General features: G+C 41.5%; 1 long non-coding RNA gene and 1 other non-coding gene across 2 annotated transcripts in view; both read left to right on the top strand.

Annotated features, from left to right (window-relative positions):
- The first annotated feature begins 944 nt into the window (after positions 1 to 944).
- Positions 945 to 1,010, top strand: LOC150044225 (small nucleolar RNA SNORD109A). Its single transcript, XR_016533337.1, has one exon. It is a non-coding gene; the product is annotated as a small nucleolar RNA SNORD109A (small nucleolar RNA).
- Positions 1,011 to 6,214: 5,204 nt separating this feature from the next.
- LOC150044224 (uncharacterized) overlaps positions 6,215 to 25,403 on the top strand; it is a 35,970-nt gene continuing 16,781 nt past the window's right edge. The window contains exons 1-2 of the long non-coding RNA XR_016533216.1: positions 6,215 to 6,646; positions 9,083 to 9,130. This is a non-coding gene — a long non-coding RNA (uncharacterized LOC150044224). The remainder of the gene's footprint in view (positions 6,647 to 9,082; positions 9,131 to 25,403) is intronic.

The following is a 25,403-nucleotide window of genomic DNA, read 5'->3' as shown; positions in this document are numbered from 1 at the left end:
ATCCACAGATCTCAGCTTCCTGAGTAGCTAGGATTATAAATATGAGCCACCAATGACCCAGTAAAATCAGAACAATTTTAAGACAACTTTAGAATATCACCTTTAAGAGAAGACTGTTGTTCCCAGACGTCTTCGTAGAGTGGGTTCATTTCAGAGACAGTAATTTAGGGAGAAAATAATTCTAAAAATGAAATGCTATGTGAAACAAATATCAACGGTGACATTTGTGGAATGGATTAGAAGTAAGGAGGTTCCTTTAGAGTCAGTGCTAAAGAAAGCAGCATTCGATTCCACTTGTAATGACTTAGGTACATTTTCTGGCCTGAGTGCTTTTCTTTGATATTTTTACACAGGTCAAAAGCTATACCATGTTCTTATGCTTTAGAGAAGAGAGGCGAGCAGATATCTGGAACTTTTCATTTTTTTTTTAATTTTCTGGCCCATGGTGTCAGCCTCAGAATTTGTTACTTCATTCAACCAGTCTTAAATTTGAGTGTAGTCCTCATTGGTATATGCTTTTCCTTGTCACTTAAAAAAAAAGTACTTTTTTGTTTTGCCTCTTTAAAAATCTTGAATCTTCTGAAAGCAACCAAATAATTTTTGGAAAACTCAATCAGATATTTTTTTTCTCACAGTTTATATTTGGTGAAAATGGTCATTCAAATGTGCTAATCTTTGATTTAATTTCACCCATTCAGATCTTTGTTCTTTCTAATACCTTTCCTTTTTTTTTTAACTAGGATTGATTTACTTCTTAAATCTTTAACTTCTTGAGAGCTTGATGTTTTGTTTTGTTAAACCTTACTAATTTTGCTACAACATTATAAATTAGAAATCTTTTTTTCTACCATCAGTGTGACAGACACACTTCTCCTGAGGAGGTTTTCTGACCATGTATTCTGGGTAGACTTTGGCTGCCCAGAGCCATCAGAGTTCAGGGAGCTTGTTTGTCACCAGAGTACATGTCTGAGGATGCTGAAGGACTCAAAGCAGGTGTCAATCTGAGAACCAGCTGTGGGCTCTGGTAAGAGATGTAGAGCAGGTGCCTCTCAGCCGTGTCACTTCTGGGAACGCTGCCTTGCACTTGTAGCTGGCATTTTCATTTGATGGCTAGCTTCCATTGCCTTTGCACGTAGAAGAGTAGAGACTTCTACCTAGGAGCAGAATGTTCCTAATACAGAACATGGAGGTGAATAAGCCTGGTTGTGGGAATTCATCTTTGCCACCAGGGGGCGCATGTCTAGCTCCATGATGAGCGTTAGTGTCTGAAGATGCTGAAGGCCAGCTGAGCTCTAAGAGGACATATACGCTTTTCAGCTCGGGCTCATTGATGATCCCTTCGAGATACCACTGTGGGAAGGCTTTCAGACTCTTAAAATGGACCTTAGCATCCTCTCTTTTCAGATAATGGACATCTTTAAAGTATTAAATTACTTATGTCCATTTGAACAGAGTTGTAGATAACCTGTAGACAGGAAATGGGTTCTTGAGCACCAGTGAGGATGTTTTTAAAATCTATATGGCTTAGAAAGGAGCTGGCAGTGGAGATGTGCACTGGAATTGCCATTACGACGGCTAACAGGAGGAGATGCTAGTTACTTGGATGATGTGTGGACAGTGAGCCACACGTGGACATGCTGGCGTGTCAGGAGGGTCTGAGGGTGCTGAGGCCTAAGCGCAGCCCTCAAGCTGTGAACCACATGAGGGCTGCATGAGAAGACAAGTGAGATTCTCAGCCTGGTAGGTGAGAAAGCTCTCTGGCTCCCATTACAGTCATGAGCATCCTGCCTTAGGAGGCAGTGTGTATCCTTCCTCTGTTAAGGGACTGACTTCACTTTTATTTGAAAAGAGAAATTTCCATGCGTGTATATAGGAAATACATTCCCAAGGCAATCGAGGTGTTAAATAGATGGAATTCGCCTAGGAGGCAGCACGGACTGGTGACGTGTGCGGTGATAAGAGTACACCGGCTACTGTACGCCCGGCGGCAGCAGTGTGGCGTCAAAGGCATGTGTGTCCTGTCAGCCCAGACAAGGCAAATGTTTTATCTGTTCAGTGAGTACCTTCATTTAGTTTTCACACACAATTGTAAATATTGGCAATAGGATATAGATACTTTTCTTTTTCTTCTTTTTTTTTTTCTTTTGTCAGTCCTGGGGCTTGAACTCAGGGCCTGAGCACTGTCCTTGGGCTTTCTCAAGGCTAGCATTCTATCACTCGAGCCACAGCACCACTTCTGGGTTTTTTTCTATGTATGCGGTACCAAAGAAGTGAACCTAGGACTTCCTGCATGCTAGGCAAGCACTCTACCACTAGGCCAAACTCCTGGCCCAAGACATAGGTTCTTGAGTAAACAAATGAAGAATTTCAAATGCTGGGATGTTGAAAGATGCAAAGCAGTCCAAAATGTATACTGAAAATCTTACCAAAAAGAAGATACTACATTTTAGTTTTCTTGCTGTCAGGCATTGCTGGGACTTAGTCCTTCACTTCAGAGAAGAGCCTGAGTTCAAAACCAAGGCTTCTTCTCATAACAAGCATTAGGGTCCTATATGAGGCAATGCACACTTCTCTATTCAGTCCCCAGTGTCACGATTATTCATACAGATAGGAAACATGCTACTGAGTAACAAATGAAGAAGTATAAAGATGGAGTTCTGCCAGGTGCCAGTGGCTCACACCTGTAATTCTAGCTACTCCAGAGGCTGACATCTGAGGATTGAGCGCTAGTTCTCAGAAATCTCAAGGACAGTGCCTAGGACCTGAGTTTAAGCCCCAGGACTAGCCAAAAAAAAAGCACAAAGAGAATATATTATATGCTATAATTAAAAGGACTGAGTTTTATTGTAAAATCCCAGCTGTTTGCAAATATTGGAAGTGAGAAGTCGGTAAAATGTCATGACACTGAATTTGCCAATGTAAGTGTACATCGTGTTGAAATGAGGTTGCAGTGGTCAGAAAAAAATTTCAATCATATCAGGTAACAATCCTGTCCATATTCATAAGATAATGCTATATCTTCCTAGATTAAAAAAAACTGAAGCCCAGTCAGCAGTAAGCAATATCATCCATTACTGTCAGGCAAATTTTAAGATGCTTTAATCATCTATTTCATGTCGGATGCTTAGGTTACAGTTGGTTCCAGATTCTTTATGATATTATATAAATAGTGCAAACTTGACAACTCTCCCAGTGACTAATTAGTGGATGACTCTAACTCATTATTGGGTGACCCTTACTGAAGGGTACTGGGAAACCTGTAGATTTGCCATTATGTCTAAATGAACTGAAATCAGAGCACTTGTCCACACAGGTTTCTCTCTGATAGCTGATGAATGCACCTGTGAGTAATGGAATGGTGGGAGAAATGCTTTTGAGCTGTTGATGGGGACTCACATTGTCAATCAAACATAAGCACGCTGAACAGAGGAGCCTGTGTTGAGAGCTGAATCCCTCTCTGATAGAGCCAATGAGTCATTCAGAATTGGCTGCACTAGAATATTTCTCAGGTGGAATATTTTCACATTGTCCTGAAACTTTTACTAGCTGAAGACAACTTTCAATTTTCCAATTGAAGAGATAACTGCTTTGTGTCTCATGGATATCTTCACACAGATGACCTTTGGCTCTTTTGAAGGAACTCAGAGAGGGAAAAAAAGTGAAGCAATGAAATGCACACGAGAGAAAATTATGAACCAAATGTCTCAGGAAAGACCTGGAAGTACTGAGATTCCTATAAAAGGAACCAGTGCTGGGTTTTACTTGACATTATTTTGGGACCTATTCTGATCCAATTTCTTTCCTATGATACTTTTTAGTGCAGGTATAAAGCCATGACTGGTTCTTTTATGTGGCAGAAGAGAGGGGAGCAAACTATTCTGTTATTTTGGTAATTTTTTTTTATCTTGTGTAACTAGAATCCCTCTGCACAATCACTTTTATAATAACGAAACAAAGAAATCTATGAAGGAGCCAAAACAATTTTAGCAGAACCATGACATTTTTACATCAGTTGGTCGTGGTTGAAAATAACGGTCAGTGAAGTTCAGATATGCTCATCATTCACTTAGCTTTATTTGGCACACTTAGAACATGGGTGCTTCAAGTCTTGTTTCTTTCCTCGAATCTAATGAGTTATTTAAAACTTTTAGCTGGGAACATGTTGAAACATCTCCCAAACAATTTTCTGTATTTACTAGTACAGAGCAAGTTTACATGCTACTATACTACGGATATCTTAGGAGTCAATTCACATCTTCAATCTATTCACTGATTAGCTTTATTTATCTTCCAACAACAGATTTATAGATACATATAGATGAGAAATACATTCTCCAGTACAAAAGGATGATGTTCAAAAGATAGAATCCAGAAATGAGCTCGAAATAGATGCATAGATCATCTCATTAGCCATTCCTAAAGTCAATCATGTCTACGTGAATAAAGCAAGCAACAATCATATTTAAATCTTCATTGCAAATATGTTTCCTTGTGTTTCTCTTAGGCTTTCCTGACAAAGAAGAGCTGAAGTCTTTTCCTCCATTTCAGAGAAGAAGGGTGAGTCGGAAACTCATGTTATTGAGAATGTCCAAGTCATATGTTCCGTACCAGGTTGTAGGGTCTCTGAGCTCTTCAGGGACTTGAGTGTTTCTTGGCATTTTCTTTTCCTTGCTGAGATTTTGTCTGTGACACCTGCACTGTTGAATTCATGTTATGTTCTTTCTCATTCTCAGGCTTGTTGGTGGACCACATGTAGAATTTAGGAGAACTGTTACGACAATTTCATACCGGGAAATCGTTAGAATGAGACTTTTTGTGCCAAAATACTGTCAGGATCTCCTGATGGTAAAATTCATGTGGTTTCAGAAGAGAGAATCCATTCTCCAAATGGTCTTAGGGGGTCAGACAATATGTATTTCTGCTTCTAATAGAATGCTTGCTTTAAACTAGGTTTTTTCTCATTGTTTTGGAATTAGCAGCTAGTTATATAATTTAGTTCTGTCTGGTACTGTTTGTTCATTTTTACTTGTCATTAGCTTCATATATTTTCTGATTTGATTACATTTCTGTGTATTTTTGCTATAGGTCCAGTACCTACAAGTTCTTTAAATTCACAGAAACATAGGTGAACAGCTAGCCTGAGGCTTGGAAATTCATCTTTTACTCCATGGTTCATCCCCTACCCCACCCCTAGGGGCTCCCATGGGTATCTGTCACAGATAGATAAATTTTCCATATATGTCTCAGAAAGTTTTTATTTTAGTTCTTCTCTTTGAAAATTGCTTTCTAAAGTAACCTAAATAATTTATGGAAAGCTGAAATATTCTTTAAATAGTTTATGTAGGGAGAAAATAAAGTTTAATGAAATCGAATGTGCTAATCATTTACTTAGTTTTTTGCTTTTGTTTTTGTTTTTGTTGCCAGTCCTGGGCTTGAGCTCAGGGCCTGAGCACTGTCCTTGGACTTTCTCAAGGATAGAGCTCTACCACTTGAGCCTCAGCACCACTTCTGGCTTTTTTTTTTTTTTATGTATGTGGTACCAAGGAATCGAACCCGGGTCTTCATGCATGCTAGGCAAGCACTTTAACCACTAGGCCAAACTCCCGGCCCTCATTTACTTAGTTTTATCTCACATGATTTGGTGTTTCTTAGTCTTGTTTTTACTCTAATTCAACACATTACTCGAAACTATTACCTAGAAGAGGTTTAAAACATTCCCCAAACTTAATATGTTTTTTTAACTAGTACAGTGCAAGCCATAAGTTGTTCCAGAGTATAGGTATGAAAAAAACCCAATATGAAGCAAAATATCTAATGTACATTTGCTGTTCTTCATACATTCCACAGATGTGACCAGGATGAGCATGGCTGTAGAAATGCTCATTTGTCACAGGGTGTATATCTTGGCCCACGATAAGCAGTGTCTGAAGGACTCAGAGCCGATGGTAGTGTGAGAACCAGACGAGTGACTCTACTTGACTGGCCTCAGTGATGCCATTGTGGGAAAGCTTTCTTGTTCTCATGAACAGTATTAGCATTCTTCTTATGAGAGAATACAAATCTCTCATTAGTGACTAGCTTTGTTTTCTGCAAACAGGGTTGTACCTATCAATGGGAAATACGTTTCTGAGTAACATGACGGCATTCCATGGAGGAAACCCTGGAGGAGCAGGCCATTTGTTGTGTATAGGGAAAATTCCAAAAGACCAATGGTGCCATATTTTAATTCTTTATTACATTTGTTGTCAGTTCTTTCCTAAAGTGACATGTGTTTCCTTCTCTTTCTGTCACGCTCTGCTGACGTTCAAGAGCTGTAATCTGTTTCTCCACTTCAGAGAAGAGAGTGAGTGATGAACCAACCACCTTGGATATTTGCACATCAGGTACTCTGTGAGGCGATCTTAGATGCTGGCATCCCTTCAGTCAGAGAAATGCCGTGCATACATTCATGAGGTTTTCCTCACTCACATTCTCCTCTAAGGAAGGCAGGAATGCCTGTCTGTCTGCACTCATGTGAATGGAACTGTATTTTAGTTCTTTATTGTACTGGTCATTGAACAATCTCTAAAGTGAAACACGTTTTCTTTTTTTTCTCATGCTGTGCTGACATGAAAGAGCTGAGATTGAGTCCTCTACTTAAAGAAGGGTGAGTCCAAGCCCAAGATTCTTTGGAATTCACATGTGCCAAGTTCTCAGCATCTGTGTTTAGCTCTTCAGAGGTGTGTTTTGGAGAATGTTGTCATGGTATTTGCTTTTCCTCATCAGTGATACTGGCCTTATAGAATCAGTATCATGTTCCTTCACATTCTCAATCTTTTGTTGGTGGACCACATATAGAATTAGTAGGACTGTTATTTCCTATTGAATCACAATAAACTAGAATGAGATTTTTTTTTTCATGTCAAAGTATTATTATCAGGCTGTCCTCATTAAAAAAAATCCATGCAGTTTCAGAAGAGTGACTTCATTCTTCCATTTTATTCATCACATTGTATTTATTTCTGCTTCTAATGGAACCATTGCATTTTCTTTTTTTTTTCACTGTTTTGGGATTAGCAGTCAGATATATAATTTAGTTCTATCTATAGTATGGATAAGATACTCAGAGGTAATAAATCTAGGAGATTACTGCACTCTTGTAACTTTTTATTTTTTGATCTGTAACTTCATTTCTTGCTGTGTTTTTGAGGGTGTTTACTGAGCTATGCAGTTTTAGTGTGTTTACTTTCCAATAAGTTTTTTTATTTTGGAAGGAAGCATAAACTACAGGAAGATGCTAAACAAAATATGAATTATAAGGCATCTCAGGAATATTGTCAATTAGATTCTACATCGTAGGTCCTCAATGGTGTCTGAATTAGAAGTCAGGTGTTTCTTCCTTAAATGCAAGCTCTTTCAGAAAATCACCACATATCATGGTGTGGATTCAAATTAGTCAATGTAAAAACCTCCAAATGTCTAGTTCTCCACAAATTCATAAATGACTTTTAATAAAAAATAGAAAATAGTCATGAATGATGGTATTTTTTTAAAATTTTTAAGGCAGATAAAGCAGTTGGAATGAGAAACACACACAGAGTCAACAGGCAAGAGAATGCCTTTCTCAAAAAGAAATCAGGCAAAATTGTAGCAAGTGCTTATCTGTATTGTGTGTCTGTAACCTAGCTTCTCAAGGCCTGAGAGGGAAAGGATCCTTATTTGATCAAGAAAAAGCCAAAAACAGAAACAATAACCAAAGCCAGTAGGATTGATAGTATGCCAAGAATCTAAGTAAATCAGACCCAGAGAAATACAGGTTACATAGTTTCCGTCATTTGTGCTAACTGAAATGTGCCTATAAATCTACAAGTAAAGGCTGGGAGTGTGGCCCAGTGGTAGAGTACTTGCCTAGCATGCACAAAGCTCTGGGCTCTATTCCATACATACCACAAATACAGAAAAGGCCGGAAGTAGTGCTGTGGATCAGGTGGTAGAGCACCGGTATTGAGAAAGTCCAAGGATGGTGCCCAGGCCCTGAGTTCAAGCCCCAGGACTGACAAAAAATAAAAAAATCTGCAAGTAAACACATTAAATGGTAAAATAATAAAAAAATACTCTGAGACATGATAAACTCTATCGATCTCTAGACCTTCACACAGAGCGAGATCAAGGGTACAATGTCTCTATGCCTTTGATCATATAAATATTTATCCAAATGAACTCCAAGAAGTGGAAAGTTTTTTTTTTCTTTATTGCTGTTTTTGTTTTCATTTCCTTTTGTTTACCTGTCTTTGGGAAGGTGAGGGAAACACAAACATAGTAGGCCAAAAGGTAAACAAATGCAGCAGTGCCACTTACCAGACATGATGTTGAAAAGAAACACTACAACTTGTGGGGCAAGAGCAAGGGAAGGAGTGACATCGTTTAAAAGGAGATATACTCTCTGACTTATGTAACCAAACTCCCTGTACATCACCTTTACAATAACAATGAATGCAAAAAAAAAAAGTTAAAGGATTTTCTGATGTACAAGGGCAGACTTATTAAAATGTAACAGTTCTCCACTTCCAAAATCTACAGGGCGATTGAATATCCAGATACTTGCGGCTGTCGTTCATAGCACAGACAGCAGACCAGGCTGCCCAGGACAGGCCTGGGGACTGAAGGTCTTAGTTACGAGGGCCACACTTCTGGATATCAATGAGCACAAGGGTCTGAGGATACGGAAGTTTTCTGCAGAGGTCACCCGGAGAACCAGATGTAGACTCTCGACGAGCCAGCTAAGCCTCATAGGTTGTCTCCAATGTGAGACCAATCAGAGATGCCATTGTGGGAACTTGCTCTCATTCTAACCTATCAAGGCAGTGCACATCTTTTATCTTGCTTTATTTTTTAAAGTATTTACTCACTTGTACCTAGCAAGTGCATTATTGGATGACAAATAATGTTCACAAAGCAACAGTGGTGCTGTGTTCTCAAATTATCATCACGATTTCTAAAAGGAGAGAACACTACTTATTGTAACACATAAATGGAACCTTGGTTTAGTTCTATGTCACCCTTTCTGTAGAGCATTTTCTAACATGTCTCCTCTTTCTCACAGGTTGATAATACAGATGAGTAGAAGTTTGCTTCTCTACTTCAAAGAAGGGTGAGTACTAAACCAATATCTTTTGGAATTTACATACCATGTACTCTGTGCCAGATTCTGAGATGCCTGTGTTTATCTCTTGTGAGGCATAATTAAGAATATTCTTGCCGGGTGCTGGTGGCTTAAACCTAGCTACTCAGGAGGCTGAGATCTGAAGATCACAGTTCTAAGCAAGCATGGGCAGGAAAGTCTGTGAGACTCATCTCCACTCCAGTAAACTACTCAGAATAAGCCTGAAGTGGCGTTGTGGATCAAGTGGTAGAGCGCTAGCCTTGAGCACAAAGAGGCTCAAGGACAGTGCTCAGTCCCTGAGTTTAAGCCCCATGATCAGCAAAAGAAAAAAAAATACTTATGGTGTTTTCCTAATGGAAATTGTTACCAGTGTTCCATATATAATTGAATCTTTATCATATTTCGTCTTTTCTGCTTTAATGGAAAAAGTGCAGTTGAGAACTTTTATAAAAGTTCATTTTGTATCTAAAACTATGACTTCTGCTTATGCCAAAATATTTAGATTACCCTCATTTGTTTAATTCCTGAACATTCATGAGAGTAAATTCCTGGTCCGTAGGTAGTGTGGTCTCAGTATGCATGGTTTAGCTTTTGTTTCAGTTATTGATTTGAATTAGTTGTTTGTTTTTATAATCCAAGAAGCTACATATATAGTTTTGTTTTCTTGACGATATGCATTAGATAAGATACATTTAAGACACCTGGGTTGCTTCACCATCTTGTTAGGTCTCTGTGTTCTGATTACGTGCTGGGTTTGGGGTGTGTTATTCAATTGAGTTATCAATTTTAGTGTATACGCTTTGCCATAAGTATTTTATTCTTGGATATGAAGCAGAAATGATAGCAAGAAACAAAGACACATGTTGGTTGATATATATCTTAGGAATATTGCGTGGTAAATTGTTACTTGGTACTCAGTGATTAATGTCACCATAATAAGGCAAGTGTTTTCTTTCTTTAATGCAAGTCCTTTCAGAAACACATAGTATGCTCTAGATACTTGAGTATTTTTAATTTTAACACACTGGCATACCTTCTATGCATATGTTTAAACTCTAACTTACACCCTTTTTCTGTTGGGAAACATCACCATTTGTTTCTCTATAACTTGCCCAAATGAATTGCACAGTAAAAGAAATGCACAATACTATGCATGCTGAGAAAGTGTGAACTAATGAATGGCTGGGGTTTTCTAGTCCAGAGCTTTTTTGTTCTTGACATATTTAGACCATGTGTTTGAACTTTTAATCCTAGTTTTTAAATGTCCATTTTCAGCCTAAGACTTTAAAAAATCCCAAAAACCAAAAACCAAAAAACTAAACCAGTCACGGTGGCTCTCGCCTGTCATCCTAGCTACTCAGAAGGCTTAGATCTGAGGATCATGGTTCAAAGCCAGCCCAGGCAAAAAATTCCGGGAGACTCTTATTTCCAATTAACTACTAGAGAACCAGAAGAGGTGCTGTGGCTCAAGGGGTAGGGGAGTAGTCCTAAGCTGAAGAGCTCAGGGACAGTGCCCAGGCCCAGAGTTCAACACCCCCACCACAAACACCCCCCCCCAAAAAACCCCTCCACTATCAACTCCTGTTCTTGCTTGAGAAACACTAACATGAAAATAAAAGTTGATTTATGTTTTTGACATTCCTTCCATACACCTAAGTAGTCTCAAGACACACAGGGTTTTAATCAAGCATAACTACTTAGCTTTATATATTTGTATGGAATGATATAGAAAGCCATGTGCATTTTTATTTCTTTGAAAGGTTTAGACCGTAATAAAGTTATACTTTTGTCTTCTATCAACTCTACAAGACATTTTATACAAACGTGCGTGTGCATGTGCAGGCACATATGACAAAGAAGCAAGAACCCCTGGAGAACGCTGATGAATTGTGTGTTCTGGTAGTCTTGGTGAGCCCATGGCTCCTCAGTTCTGCAGCGAGCCTGCACATCAAGCCTTTCCACACACTATTTCACACTCACCCTGTGTCAGTAGTCACTAAGCACGCACGTGGTGTAACTACAACTTAAGTCACCTTTAGACAAGTCTATGTAGAAATAAAAGGAATGTTTACCTACTTAAAAAGACTGAGTCTATGGCAGAGTGGGCCTGACCAAGGAGTGATTTAAAGTGTGTGTGCATGTTCACATGTGCGTGTATACACATGCTGGTCCTGGGGCTTGAACTCGGGACCCGGGCTCTGTCTCTGAGCTTTTTTTTTTTTTCGAGTCAGTCTCACTTTTGGTCAGTCTGGTGTTTTGGTGGCCAATTTGAGATAAGAGTCTCAATTGGTTCTCTTGCTCAGGTTGGCTTCAAATTGCGATCGTCAGATCTCCGCCTCCTATTGCCTGACGAGGGCTCTAGAAGACTTAGCTCATTTTTTTGGGGGGGAGGGGTAGGACAAAAAAATTCTGGTGGTTTTTCCCTGAGTTTCATGTAGTGACAATTTATAGTAATTTAATAATATTATTTTCCTATGGTGAAAAAAAGTGCTTAAGGAAGATAATGCATGTCGCGTAGGAAAGTTTGGATGTTGTCCTGGTATTATTCCCCTTTTGCCCCCATCCAGTGTAATTACTGAAAAGCGGTATTGCCACAATATTCAATCCATCCTAATTTCCTTAGGTGTCATTACTTCCATCTGCTAAACTGTGCCATCCCTTAGAGAAGTCTCTTCTGCAGTTCTATGAAGCTGTCTATCACCAACTTTAATGAAGCTGAAATGCATTCTTAATGCAAATAACTCAATGCAATAATAATAGTAATAATAAAAACAATTGGGAGTAACCCATACTCAGAACAGTGATGAACATAATCATCCAAAATCAATTACAGATGTAGTTTAATGTCCCTTGTTAGGGACATGGGACATTCAGAATTAGGATAACGTGGGGTCCTCTCATTTATCTTTAGATTTATTTATTCACAGGGTGCTGAGGTTTTGATACTTATTCATGGGGTACTGAAGTTTTGTACTTGAGGCTGCATTCCCAGCCATTTATGTTCTTTATTATTTTCAAAATGGACTGCCACGCCTTGTCCAGGCTGGCCTAGACAATGATCCTGGTCCTTGGCCTCCTGTGTATCTGGGAAGACAGATGGCTTAATATATTGAGGTAAAGTCTGCACCCCCCACTTCCACCCAGGGTGATCTCATAACTTGATCCACCCAATCTTACCGCCCCCTCCCAGTGGCTGGGATTAGTCACCAGCCACTATACCTCGCTCTTCACCGACCTTAGAGTTGCTTCTACACATGATCTTTTGTCTCACCAAACTGTACTGTCACAAATAGCTTTTACCAAGCAGACTTCATATTAAGGAAAGATTTAATGTCCTATTTGTTGTAGTAATTAGGGCAAGAACTGATGCTCCCCTAGAACTACAATGATTAAAAGTGTGGAGATGATCTAAAGGGACGTCAGATGACCTCATGACAAATAACAGCAATGGCCTGAATGGTGCTGTGTCACTACAGTGAATTTTGGGGCATTTTCAGTTGCTTTGTGGCTCTTCTTTTTGCCATTTTTTTGGTGGGCAGAATCATTACTATAACTAGTCCAAAAATAGGGACAAGCAGACCACCGTGTTTTTAGAAATCTGCATAGGGTCAGAAAACACAATGCTTTAATTCCAGAATGGGATGCAGCTAGAAATAGAGAATAAACTTCCTGAAAATCTCACAGATATTTGAAGAATAGAATTGGTTGTTATAAAAGGGAGATTTAGCTAGTTGGCTACTTTTATGACTGATTTTTTTTTCTACCACTCTGAGCACTGTGTGGAGTTCTTGATATTTCAGCTGGAAGCACATTATTTAGCATTTCTGGCAGGGCAAGTCTAGTGGTGGTCACAGGTTTATTTATCTAGAAAAGCTTTATTAGTATCTTTATTTTTACAGAGGGCATACTTATAGCTTCACATGTATTTGCCAGTACTTTAGATATTTCTCCCAGCGTCTTTTTTGTTTCCATTATTTCTGAACAGAAGTTTCCTGTTGCTATTATTTGAGGCTCCCTACAGTGTGGCAGGGACTTCTCTTGGTGCTTCTCAAACACTGTGGCCTTGATGTAGACACTTTTTCTTGGAGTGAGGTATTTCTTGAATGTGTCCATTCTCTGCAAATGTGATGAAAATTTTCTATCCTTTTTTGCTTCCCCACTAGATTCCCAGTAAGTGTTTGTATCCTTGATGGTGTGGCATCTGTCCCTGGGCTGTTTTTTGTGCTTGTTTGTCTCTGTTAGTCTGACGAGGTATTCTCTACTGAGTGATTTTCAGGTTTGCTGGTTCTTCTTGTGCAAAGATGACGGATGGACTTCGTGTGTGTGTGTGTGTGTGTGTGTGTGTGTGTGTGTGTGTGTGTGTGTGTACTTGGGTTTGAACTCAGTGCCTTGGGGTTGCTAGGCAGGCATATTACCGCTTGACTTCCTTGCCTGGGCTGGCTTCAAACTGCGATCCTCAGATCTCAGCCTCCTGAGTAGCTAGAATTATAGGTATGAGCCACTGGCACCCAGCTCAAAATCACGAACTTGTAACTGTTCAATTTCACTGGAACAATCTAGAATCTTTCCCCTGAATATAAGCCAAGAGTAGGGTCCCTTTGGAAGGATGGAGGACAGGGTGGGATCAGTCATAGCTTTTTGTACAGAGGAAGGAGCAGCTCTTTTTTTGTTTTGTTTTGTTTTTTGCCAGTCCTGGGCTTGAGCTCAGGGCCTGAGCACTGTCCTTGGACTTTCTCAAGGCTAGAGCTCTACCACTTGAGCCTCAGCACCATTTCCAGCTTTTTTCTATGTATGTGGTACCGAGGAATCGAACCCGGGTCTTCGTGCATGCTAGGCAAGCACGCTACGACTAGACCAAACTCCAGGCCCGAGCAGCTCTTTTTGAGAAAAGACAACTCGGGTAGTGTCTGCTACTGGGAAAAGCAAGAAAAGAAAGCTTCAGGTTTTGATGGGAAAAAGGAAGGGGCAGTGACGTTTTCAGTGTCTGAGGGACAGTCAGGGAGCTAGGAGAAAGTGGGGACCAGGTGACTGATTGAGCTAATAAAACACTAAAAACCAAAAGGCAATCTTAATGTCTGCATAGTGAAAGAAACAATTACCAGAATCAAAGAAAGCCCACAGAATGGAAGGAGTCCTTGGCTCACTCAACAGATGAGATGGATATCCAAAATAGACAAGTAGCTAAAGAAAAAATTTAAACAGAAGAACAAATAATGTGATGAGCCAATGGGCGAGCAAATTCTTCTTATAAGAATTCTTGTTAGAAAAAAAAAAGAATTCTTGTTAGAAGGTACAAATGACAAATAGATACATGAAGAAACGATTAACATCTCCAGCCTCAAAGGAAATGCAAAATCAAAACTACACTAAGAGTATACCTCCCACTAGTCAAAACAGCGACTAAGAAGAAAACAACACACGAAGAAGACAACAACACATGCTAGGAAGGACTTGGTGGGAAAATCCTTGTTTGCTGCTAAAATACAAACTAATGCACCTACTATGGAAATCAGTATGGTGTTTACTTAGGTCCATCTTTCTTTCTTATCACCCCAACATAATGCTAGTGGACACATGTGTGAAAGAGTGTAAATCAATGTAAGAGAAAGCTACAGGCTCACTCCAGGATTGCAGCAATCAGTCAGAGTGCCCAACAACAGATAACTGGGTAAAGAAAATATACTATACTATGGAACATTATACAGCCAGAAAGAAAGCTGGAACCATTTCATTTTCAGGGAAACAGATGGAAGCAGATCGTGTTGAATGAGCAGTCATGACCCAAAGCCAAATAGTGAATATAAGTGATGATTTGCATAAGATACACTTAAAGTCAGATACACATGGGGATGCAAGTGTGTACACGTACACACACACACACACACAATATGGTCTGTGTGAGAGGAGGGGCAGGAGGGAGATTTAAAAAGAATGGTGGAGGGTGAATATCAAAACACACTGAAAATATGTACCAAAGAATGAATAGGGAATCTCAAAGGTGTTCAACAATGGGGAGAATGGAGAATGATGTAAATAGAACACACGCACAGGAAACAGAAGCAGGAATGGGGGATTGGGATGTACTGCAGGCACGTATGTAAATGTCACAATGAACCCCTTCATACACATTTCTTTTTAATCTTAGGAAAAAACTACAACAGGCATCTCCTTGTGTGTGCCTGTACTGGATTTTGAACTCAGGGCCTTGTGCTCTGGGCTCAGGTTTCTGGCTCTGCTGGTACATTATCCCTTGAGCCAAGCTTCCAGTCTGGTATTTTACTCATGAATAGGAGATGGCGTCTCTGATTTTACTGCTTGCAGTTAGCTTTGAACCATCCTCTAGATCTCAGCCTCTTGAGTAGCTAGAATTAAGAGGCATGATCCACCAGTACCCAGCCAGTTGTGTATATGTGTGTTGATACTGAGGCTTGAACTCAGGGCTGGTGCATGCCTCCAGTCCCTAATAAAAACCTTGAATTGCACAGTAGCTGGAGTCACTCAGTACACTGAGGACAATTCACCAGTCTTTTGTGAAGTTGTTCGTGTCAGTGGGCTACCATTTGAGGGCAAGCACAACAGGACTAGGAAGTGAGAGTCTGCAGGCTGGCCCCTGCCCCATCCACACCTGTGGCTACCCTCCTGCCTCTGTGTGCGACCACCTAGAGCTCAAACCAGCATACCAGAGCAACAGGTTTTGAACGTGGAATGTGGTGACAGGCCGCCGACAGCTACCTCTCCTTGATTTGTATGGTCTCTTTCTCCTCATCCGACACCTCTTTTCATCCCAACCTCTATGCAAGCTCATCTTTAGTCAAGGTCTTACCACGAGCCCAGAGGAGGGCCGAGGTGGAACAAATGAGTGGAATTTTGTCCTTGGGACTTCACACCACCAAAGGACACAGTGATCATTTCCAATCTGCCTCGAGAAAACTTCCTGACTGTACTGGAAACTGCATCACCCTATTAGAGGGAGCCAGGTGTGAGAAGCCAGCCGGCCACCGGACTGCCAAGTTCTGACCACCCAGAGTTCCTTAACACCCCCACCGAGGCCGGGGATGGAACTGTGTGGTCACAGAGGCCACACATCACTAAGCACCCTCCCAGATCTGGTAACAGAACCCTGGCTGCTCAGTCCTTAGATGGACCGAGAAATGGCAGACCCCCTGCATCATCTGGGAATCTTAAGAAGCTACCAGATCAAATCTCAGAGCTCGCTAGACACTTGTGGCCACCAAGGAAACAAGCACAACACGGTACTGAGAGAGACCATCAAACTCAAAGAAACAGAGAAGTCCTACTCCATTCTTTCCTTCAACTGGAAGGAAGAGAAGCTGCTGAAAAAGAAACTCAGCTTCCTAGAATCCATGAAGAAATACGAAGCCAACGCGCGCCTGATGGAACAAATTGCGTTTTACAAGAAATGTTTCTCCAAGCATCAGAGGTCGGAGCTGGCCCATGCCCGGTTGCTAGGCAATAAGGAGCTGGTCAAACAGCTCAGCTCCAAGAACATGTTATCCAACTACAATGCGCCCCTCGTGGACGACAGCGAGGCCGCGGTCAAGGCCATCATCAAGAACAGCGTGGAGAACGACAGTGGCAGGATGTACTCGGAACGAAATCTGCACAAACAGAGAATCTGCCCAGCGGTCCAGGGCATCCAGCCCAATAAAGTCCAGTCCCAAACCGTCTCCAGAGTGACAGAAAAGGCAGACTCGAGGGAAGCGGGCGCTAAGGCCTTCAGTAAGAAACTAAGGAAAGTCAAGAAGAAGCCAGCTCTGGCTGTAACCTTAGAACCACTGGAAAGCCTGGAGCCGACTGTGCAACCAGAAAGCACTGCGACGGTCAGCAGCGTGTCATCACAGGATGAGGACTCCAGTGGGGTCTCAAGCTCTGTGGACAGCGACCCTGGATCCAGGCCAGCAAGTGGTGGGAAACTGAGAGGCAAGCTGCTTAAGTTCTTAATTGACCATTCAAAAAAGAAAAAGTCCAAACCCAAGAACAACCCCCAGGTTCAGCAACAGCACAAGCGTGGGGACCAGGCCGGGACAAAGGCCATCCTGGAGGACAGAAGGTTGCTCAGGAATGAAAGACATTCGTGTGTGGTGGACAGGATTCCACTCATTCCAGCACCCTCGTATGTTCAAGACTCCTTTCCCATATGCCCCTTGGAGACAGGAGGCAAGGGAGCCGTCAGAATTCACTGTGCAGGCAGAGGACAGAAATAGTTCTTAAAAGAGACTGGAAGCAATTTCCATCATCACAAAGACTGTGCACTTCCCCCCCCCTCCCTGTAAGACACCCTTTCCTTACCCAATTCATCACTCAGTAGTGAGGGAAAAAAATCTTACCTCTCATCTCAAGACTACTCCTGAACTCGGGAAGCAAAAGTGCTTTCCTCTTCTATAAGATCACAGCAACTAAGGCAGGATTCTACACAGTAAGACGGTGGGCCTGGGTCACCTCCATCCCTGCATCTCGTTCGAGTGGAGACATGGAGACCTAGCAACTAGAAGAGGCAGCAAAGGGCAGGCCAGACTGGGAACAGAACATCTTGAACTTTCCACACAGAAGGCTTCACCTTCATTACCAAATAACAAAAATTCTCTCCCCCAAGGACATATATCTAAGAAGATACAGGACCCTGGACACATTTGGCAGTATTGCTCTTACTGTAAAAGAAAAAAAGAAGAGTAAAGGCAATGATTTGAGGATTGTTAGCTACTTTGATTCTTCAGAGGGAAACTTGGCCTCATTTCTTGATGTAGAATAAGAGAATGGCTAGCCTCACACTCACCCCGGTTAAGCCCGGGGGGGGGGGGTACTCCTTGTATTTACTCAAAATCAGTGCCCACTAGAGGAAACTTGTTTGCCAGAGTTAAATGATTGCCAAGGTTTGGCTGTCCCATTGTTTGTATATACAAGCGATGGTCTGAGCTCTTGAGCAAAATGAGTCATTGAAGATTTAAATATCTTAAGGAGCCAAGATGATTTCCTGTTACTGCTGGCCCAGAGCCTTACAAAAATCTTATCACTCTGATACTGGATAGCTTGGGCTTGAGCTAACGAACACACAAAGCCTTTGTCCCTTGTAACGAGCATTTCACACCATCCCCCACAGGTCTAATACAGGGGAGTTCAAGTCTTTTCGTTAATTGGGTAGTCACAAAACAAGTATAGGAAATGGCTTTTGCCATCTGAATGAATAGAAAGTATTGGCTAATTATTTGTGCTTTAGCATCTATAACTTACGAACGTGAAACTCAGGTCCCAAAGCACACAGCTGAGTAAAGGCAGGGTTTAAAGTGTTGCGTGTGAGACCAGGTGATTGAAGGGGATCCTATTTGTCAGCAGAGGCCACACATATCCCATGAGGGCATTCTCCCACTTCAAATGGATCCGCCATTTTCTCTCCTCTGTGGGGTGGTTATGTCTACACATGGTGGTGATGAAAGAGAAAAGGCCGCCCTGGAGCGATCTGAGGAGCCAGGTCCATGCAGTGACCAAGATAAAAAGGAGTGGGGTGAACAAAGCCCCGTCTGTACACCCCTTAGGAAAATACAATGGCTTCATTTGCCACTTTCTTAGGAATGTATGAAAAAATGAGCCTTTTCCTTTTAGTGCTTTTGCAAAACCAGGGTACTCAAATGAGCAATGAGAAACTGAGTTATCCCTGCACAGTGGGAGGGTACACCTAAAACGACACCTTGTGCACTACCTCCCACTGGTGGTTTTGGAGAAATCTGGAAGCCTGGTTGACAAATCAGGCTTTGCAATCCCATTACTCACACGTGCACTCAATTATGTTCTGAGCTCCAGGATGTGTGAATACAGTTAGTTTTCCTTTCACGACTCTTACCAAATGAGGGAGTTAAGCTATAAGCAGCACAGCAATGCTGACTGGGAGAGACCCCACGGAATCCCAAATAAAATGGCTCAGCTCAGCCTCTAGGGAATGGCTCAGCGAGAGGGTGAGGTTGCCTGGCTCCCATACCAAGGCCCTGGGTTCCATCGTGACCACCAGCAGCAGCCAAAGGCTGGAATTAATATTTTGGAAATTCTGATATTTTTCCTTGGCTTGTCTCAGTGCAGCGAGTTTAGTGGCCAACAGCAGAGAAATGCGAGGAGGGAGAGATCCTGAGATAGCTAAGTCACATGTGGCACAGTGTGTTGGCGGCACAGCCATGAGCAAGACAAACTCCCACCAGAGCTTGGTCTGTATTTTGTTTGGGCCACAGGCTCCTCATGTAACTCAAGGGGCAGCATTCCCACAGACAATCCCCAATCTCCTCTCCCTTCCGGCCCAGGCGTGGCATAGCAGGGCCATGTTCCCATCCCTTCTCAGGATTCTTAATCCACCTGCATTCTTTGCTTAGGAGAAGTGCAACTGGGTATCCCTGGCACTCAAGACTGTAACATGACTCAACTGTGCTAAGACTGAATCTGTTTTTGCCCAAACCAAGATGGTCTATTCCTGTTGCCCCGAATTGGGTTTGTGACTTCTCTCTCCCACGCGCGCTCTTCCTCGTTCTACTCTCAGGCAATGCACCTTTCTAACACTGCGGCAGTGATTTTATACTCCCTAGGCTCATATAATAGCTAAGTGTGATAGATTGTCCTTGCCTCTTCTACAAAGTCAAGTTCTGAGTCCTAGGCATGGCATAGAAGAAACCTTTCTCCCCATGATCTCTGGCACTCACTTGCGAGCTTTGAATGTGGAAGGCCCACGTTACCACGTTTCCCCTGATTCAACAAAGCAAGTCAATATCTGATGCCTCCAACATGGTAGAGTGCAACACGGTAAGCACTCTACAGTGCCAGAAAACATGAAAGTAAAACTTCTAAGGCACTAAAATTTCATATGATAAGGGGGCAGGGTGTGAAATCTCCGAGATTGCTCCACAGTAAACATCCTGGGTGTGCCAGGGTGAATGACCCCTCAATCCAAAGAGCAGATTTATTTTTTAAGACAGTGTGTGGTGGTAGTGAGAAAAATAGTTGAAATTGTTTTTTTCTATTAGATTTCTCTGGGTTTTGCTGAAACATCAAGCCACGTGGCTTTTCTACTTAACTTTCTAAAAATAAAGCATCTAATCAAGAAGTCAGTGGCACAAGACCAAGCTCTCTTAGTTGAAGGCATAACTGGATCTCTTGCTTGTGTCTTTCTCTGGGCACAAAGTCTAACATAAGGATGGGGCAACTTGGGGTTTTTGTTTTTCTCTCCACCATTCCACACATTTCTCTTTTTGCAGTGGAAGGAATCTGAGGAAACAAATTTGCATTATCAAGTTGTAGTTATGACACTGAGCCACGGTGGGGAAGAGGCTCAGTGAGGCTCCTGGATTCCCCACAGCAGTTCACCAGCCTGGCTGGTGGCTTCCAGCCTCCCCTCCCCTGAGATGAGGTAACACTCTGCCATTGTGCCTGGTTGAAGGAGAGGCTTCCTGTGCCCAGGGATTTCCAATGGCTCACCCACCTTTCATGGAATCCCTGCGACCCCTGGGAAGCGTGCTGCCCCGATGGGTGTGTGTCACTCCGCAGCTGCAGACCACCCTGAGCATGTCTTACCTGGGGACCCTTGCCAGAGCCAAACACATTCTGTGTTCCCCAACATCTAAGCATCACAGGTCAAGGTCTTGAAGTACTCCACGTGAAACATACTCTATAGTATCAGTATAACCCTGATAGCAACACCAGACAAAAAGATTACAGGAAAAGAAAGCTACAGACCAATATCCTTTATGAATATAGATGCAAATATTCTAAACAAAATACTAGCAAACCAAGTCCAGCAGCATAGAAAATGGTTTATGTAGCATAGACAAGTGGGATTATTCCAGGAATGCAAGGTTGATTCAATATACAAAAATCCATCAATGTAATACAACATATCAATAGGATAAAGGACAAAAACTACATGACAACCTTTATAGATACAGAAGAAGCATTTGACAAAATCCAATACCCTTTTTGTTTTTTTTGTTTTTGTTTTTGATAAAAACACTCAACAAAGTAGGAATCGATGGGAATTTCCTCAACTGGAAGCATCTATGAAAACCCACAGCTAACATCATACTTTATGGCGAAAGACTGAATGCTTTCCCCCTAAAACCAGGAACAAGAAAAGATGTCTACTTCTTGCCATTTCTATTCAATATTGTACTGAAGGTGCTAGCCAGGGCACTTAGGCAAGAAAATAAAATAAAAATCCAGATTTGAAAGGAAGTAAAAGTATTTCTAGTCATAGACACATGATCTTGTATGTAGGAATTTTTTTTAAAAATGAGAATAAATGAGTTCAGAATAGCTACAGTATACAAGGTCAATATACAAATAACAAATGTATTTCTAAGCACTACCAATAGATAACCCAAAAAATGAAAACTAGAAAATAAATGTTTTTAATAACATCAAAAATAAAATACCTGCAAAAAATTTAACCAAACAGGTCAAGACTTATACACAGAAATCAATAAAACATCATTGAAAGAAACTACAGACCTCAACAAATGGAAAGAGACTCCATGTTCATGAACTGGGAAATTTAATACTGTTAAAATAGCAACATTCTTCCATGTGATCTATAGATTCAACACAATCACTACCAAAATCCCAGGTGCTCACTTTTGCAGAAATTAACAAATTGATCTCAAAATTCACATACAATACAAAGGATTCAGAATAAATCCAAAATTATCTTGAAACAGAACAAAGTCAAAGGACTCACAAATCTCAAATTCAAAACTTACCACAAAAGTTACGGTAATCTACACAATGTGGTACCGGCATAAGGACATACATACAGAACAATGGGGGAAATTCAGATCAGAGTCCAAAATTTATGTCTTATATTTATGGTCAGTTTTTTTTTTTTTTGACAAGGGTGCCAAGACCATTCATGAGGAAAGAATAGTCTTCGTTCTACTGGATATCCACATACCAACAAATGAAGCTGGACTGCTACAATGCACCACATGCAAAAATGGACCAAAGACCCCTAAATATAAGAACTAAAACCACAAAACACTTAAAAGATACTAATCAAGAGAGATGAAAGACTTAGGTCCACATAAAAACGTGTACACAAATCTTCATGATTGTAGTATTCATAAGAGCCAAGAAGCAGAAACAACACATGTATCCACCAGCCATGGAAAAACCAAAAAATACAGGATATGAATACAATGACAGTATTCAGCCACAAAAGAAACAAAGTACTAATACATGCTACAACACAGATGCATTTGGAGAACGTTACTCTAAGGGGGAAGGAGATACAAAAGGCCACATATTATGATTCCATTGGTAGGAAATAACCAAAATAAGCAAATCCATGGGCAGAAAGATTAGTGGTTGTCGGGGCTGGGCGATAAGAACAGGCGATCACTGCTAATGGGCACAGATTTTTTTTTTTTACAGTGATGAAAATGCTCTGGAACTATATAATGACAACTGCACAATTCTGTGAACATACTAAGAACCACAAAGTTTACACTTTCAAAAAGGGTGGTTTTATGTATGCAGATTACATCTTAAGGATGAGGGAAACACTCCTCCTTCCATGGTGAGGTGGATGAGAGGTCAACTCTTGCAAAATAAACCTTTATCGAACACATCTCCAATCCCTCAATATTTTTCTCTCTTATTGAACTGGCAAATTTTGGGAGAACCCATCTCTATCTTTCAGGATGTCTTGCAAGATGTTGCCTAGTGTCTGGATCTCAATTTCATCGAATCCTGACAACCAGTGATAAGGTAGGACTGGGTACAATTCAAGCCAAGGACATGGCAAGGCCAGGAATGAAAACAAGAGTCCTCTGACTTTCCAGGCTGCACCCTCAACCACTGTACTGTGTTCCCCAGTGACACCCCAGCCCATTTTCTAGAGTTTCTTGGGGGACTGGCGGACAATCAGGATAACTATTCCAAGTCCTATTGAGCTAAAACCTAAAGTTCTTGATTTGAAACTTTTTGGCAATGGGGAAAATGGCTCATTCTCTCTAGATGCAGGTCCAGCTCTTACTTCATCCTGCTGTGTAGCTTCAGGCAAGGTGCATCCCCTGTCATGTCACAGTGCACTACCTGTGAGGAAGAGATCACCTGGACAAGAAGCCTGACATGCACTGGAAGCCAGTTCCCTTTAGAACCTAAATTACAAGTGCAAGAAAAAGGCTGTGACTCTCCTGCAGCACAACAGGGCTCAGCACAGAGCTGCGCCTCGTGCAGCCGAGGACAGCCTCCTTGAACATTTGGCAACAGCAGAAGTGTAAAGTCTCTGTTCCCACCTCCCTTGGGAGAGGGTGGAAGGGCGTGAGCACTGCAGGCAGCTGCCAGGGCACAGCACAAGGGCAGACTGGACAGTCACCCAACATCCTGCTTTTGAGGCCCCCGGGAGGACCTGTGTTACTGAATAAGAGTCAGTGACTCTAAGCAGGCCGCCTCCTCAAGGAGGCAAACCCTCAATCACTACCCAAATATTTTAAATAAATAGGGCAGGAAAAGCCAAGTCTAGCAAAAAATTGGGCAGCTTCACTAGACACCTGCTGGGGGATTTTTGATCTGAGAAGAACTGGGGAAGAATGAGTGAGTGAGGCAGACCAAGGAGAACTGGTCAAGTTCTGGCACCGTCTTGTAGGTAATAGCTGAAGAATGGATGAGCTGGGATGGAAAGGGAGCAGACAGAAAAGAATAGCCCAAGTTTAGAGTGGTGTCAAGGTTCAAAGTCAAGAACTTAGATTTTGGCAATTAGGAAGTGATGAATATGCTTCAGTGATGAATTTTAAGTGAAACTACCGGATTGGCAGCCTCTCCCACAGTGAAATCTAGCCTCTCCGGGCACCAAAACAATCTTTCCATGACTGTTAACAAATGTCAGTACATAACAGGGCCAAGAGAAAAGGCCAGGGACTCTCCACTTGTATATCGTCTTCTCCCCAGACCGCTTCCCAGTACCATGGCAAAACCAAGCAGCCACGGGGAGCGCGTTTTGGTTGGTTGGTGGACCAGGGAGAGAGAAGCAGCTACGGGGACATAGGTCACCATGAACTAGGAGGACGCCTCCTCTGACAGCGTATGTGAGCTCTTGGGGAAACCCTCAACAGGGACTTGCAGCCTTAGCCTGGCCGGGCTCCTACTGAAATCAGCAACGGTGCCTGGTCCTGTCAACTCAGAATGTATGAATGAATAAATGAATGAATGGTACAGTAAGTGCTCTGTTTAAAGCCTCGTTCTCAGGATTATTTCAGTGTACCTACACAGAAATGTGTCTGAAAAGAAAGCTAAAGAAAGCCTAATTGGGCTTTATCACACAGTCACAGTCCAGAAAAGCAATAAACAGTCTGGACAGCCAGTCCATCTGCCGGAGCTGCCAGGCTCTGAAGTTTGTGGCAGGCTATATTATTATGTATGATTGTTCTATAATTCTCACAGATAAGAAATTGCATTTAGGGAAATCACATTAGGAAACTAGTTTATAGTTCAATTCTCCCTCTGCCCTGGGCCAATTCAAAGAAAGCCAAAGCAGGTAGAAAAGTCGCCCCCAAAGTGCTTTTATAGTCTAATGTCTGGGCACGGAGAGAGCAGAAGCTTGTTTTGGTCTGCCTTAGGACTCTACTCACTAGCATTCTAATTAAAAATAAGACTATCATAATAAATATGACACACTGATTACAAGGAAGGTGAAAGGAGTGATTTTTTTTCTTCAAAAAGAAAACAACGATTAAGGGTGGATTTATTTTGCACACCTTGCTAAAATCTACTGAGGTGGCTTTAGTAACCGATAACCTATACTCGGCTATAATTTTTAAAACTCATACAGATACACTACCAAAACTGTAGGATTTCAAGACTATACTGATCACAGAACTCGAGACTTTACAACATGAGTTTCTCCATGAACTGGTTATATAGCGCATCCCCAGCACATCTTACTTCTTTCTCACGCTTGGAACCTAAGGAGCACAGTGGACGAGAGGCTTCTTTACAGTGACCGAGGGTTCCTGGCATCGTGGTGTACATACCACAAGTGTTCTAAAGGTTGCCCAGAAAAACCCACGTTACCTTATCACATCACAATATAGGAAGTGTTATTTTCTTTTGTAAATTATAGTGAAAAATAAATGCCACTGTTTTATTAGCATCACAGTATAGATTAAGTTGTATTTCAATTACTAAGAGAATTAAAATAATCCTGAAAGACATCCTTTTTTCCCCACCTCTAACGATTTGAAAGCTCTATTTTTCATGCCAATTTCAAACAAATTAT

The sequence above is a fragment of the Megascapheus bottae genome, chromosome 30, assembly GCF_031878675.1.
Source record: "Megascapheus bottae isolate mThoBot1 chromosome 30, mThoBot2.hap1, whole genome shotgun sequence".
Lineage (NCBI taxonomy): Eukaryota > Metazoa > Chordata > Mammalia > Rodentia > Geomyidae > Megascapheus > Megascapheus bottae.
This window is presented reverse-complemented; position numbering and strand designations above follow the sequence as displayed.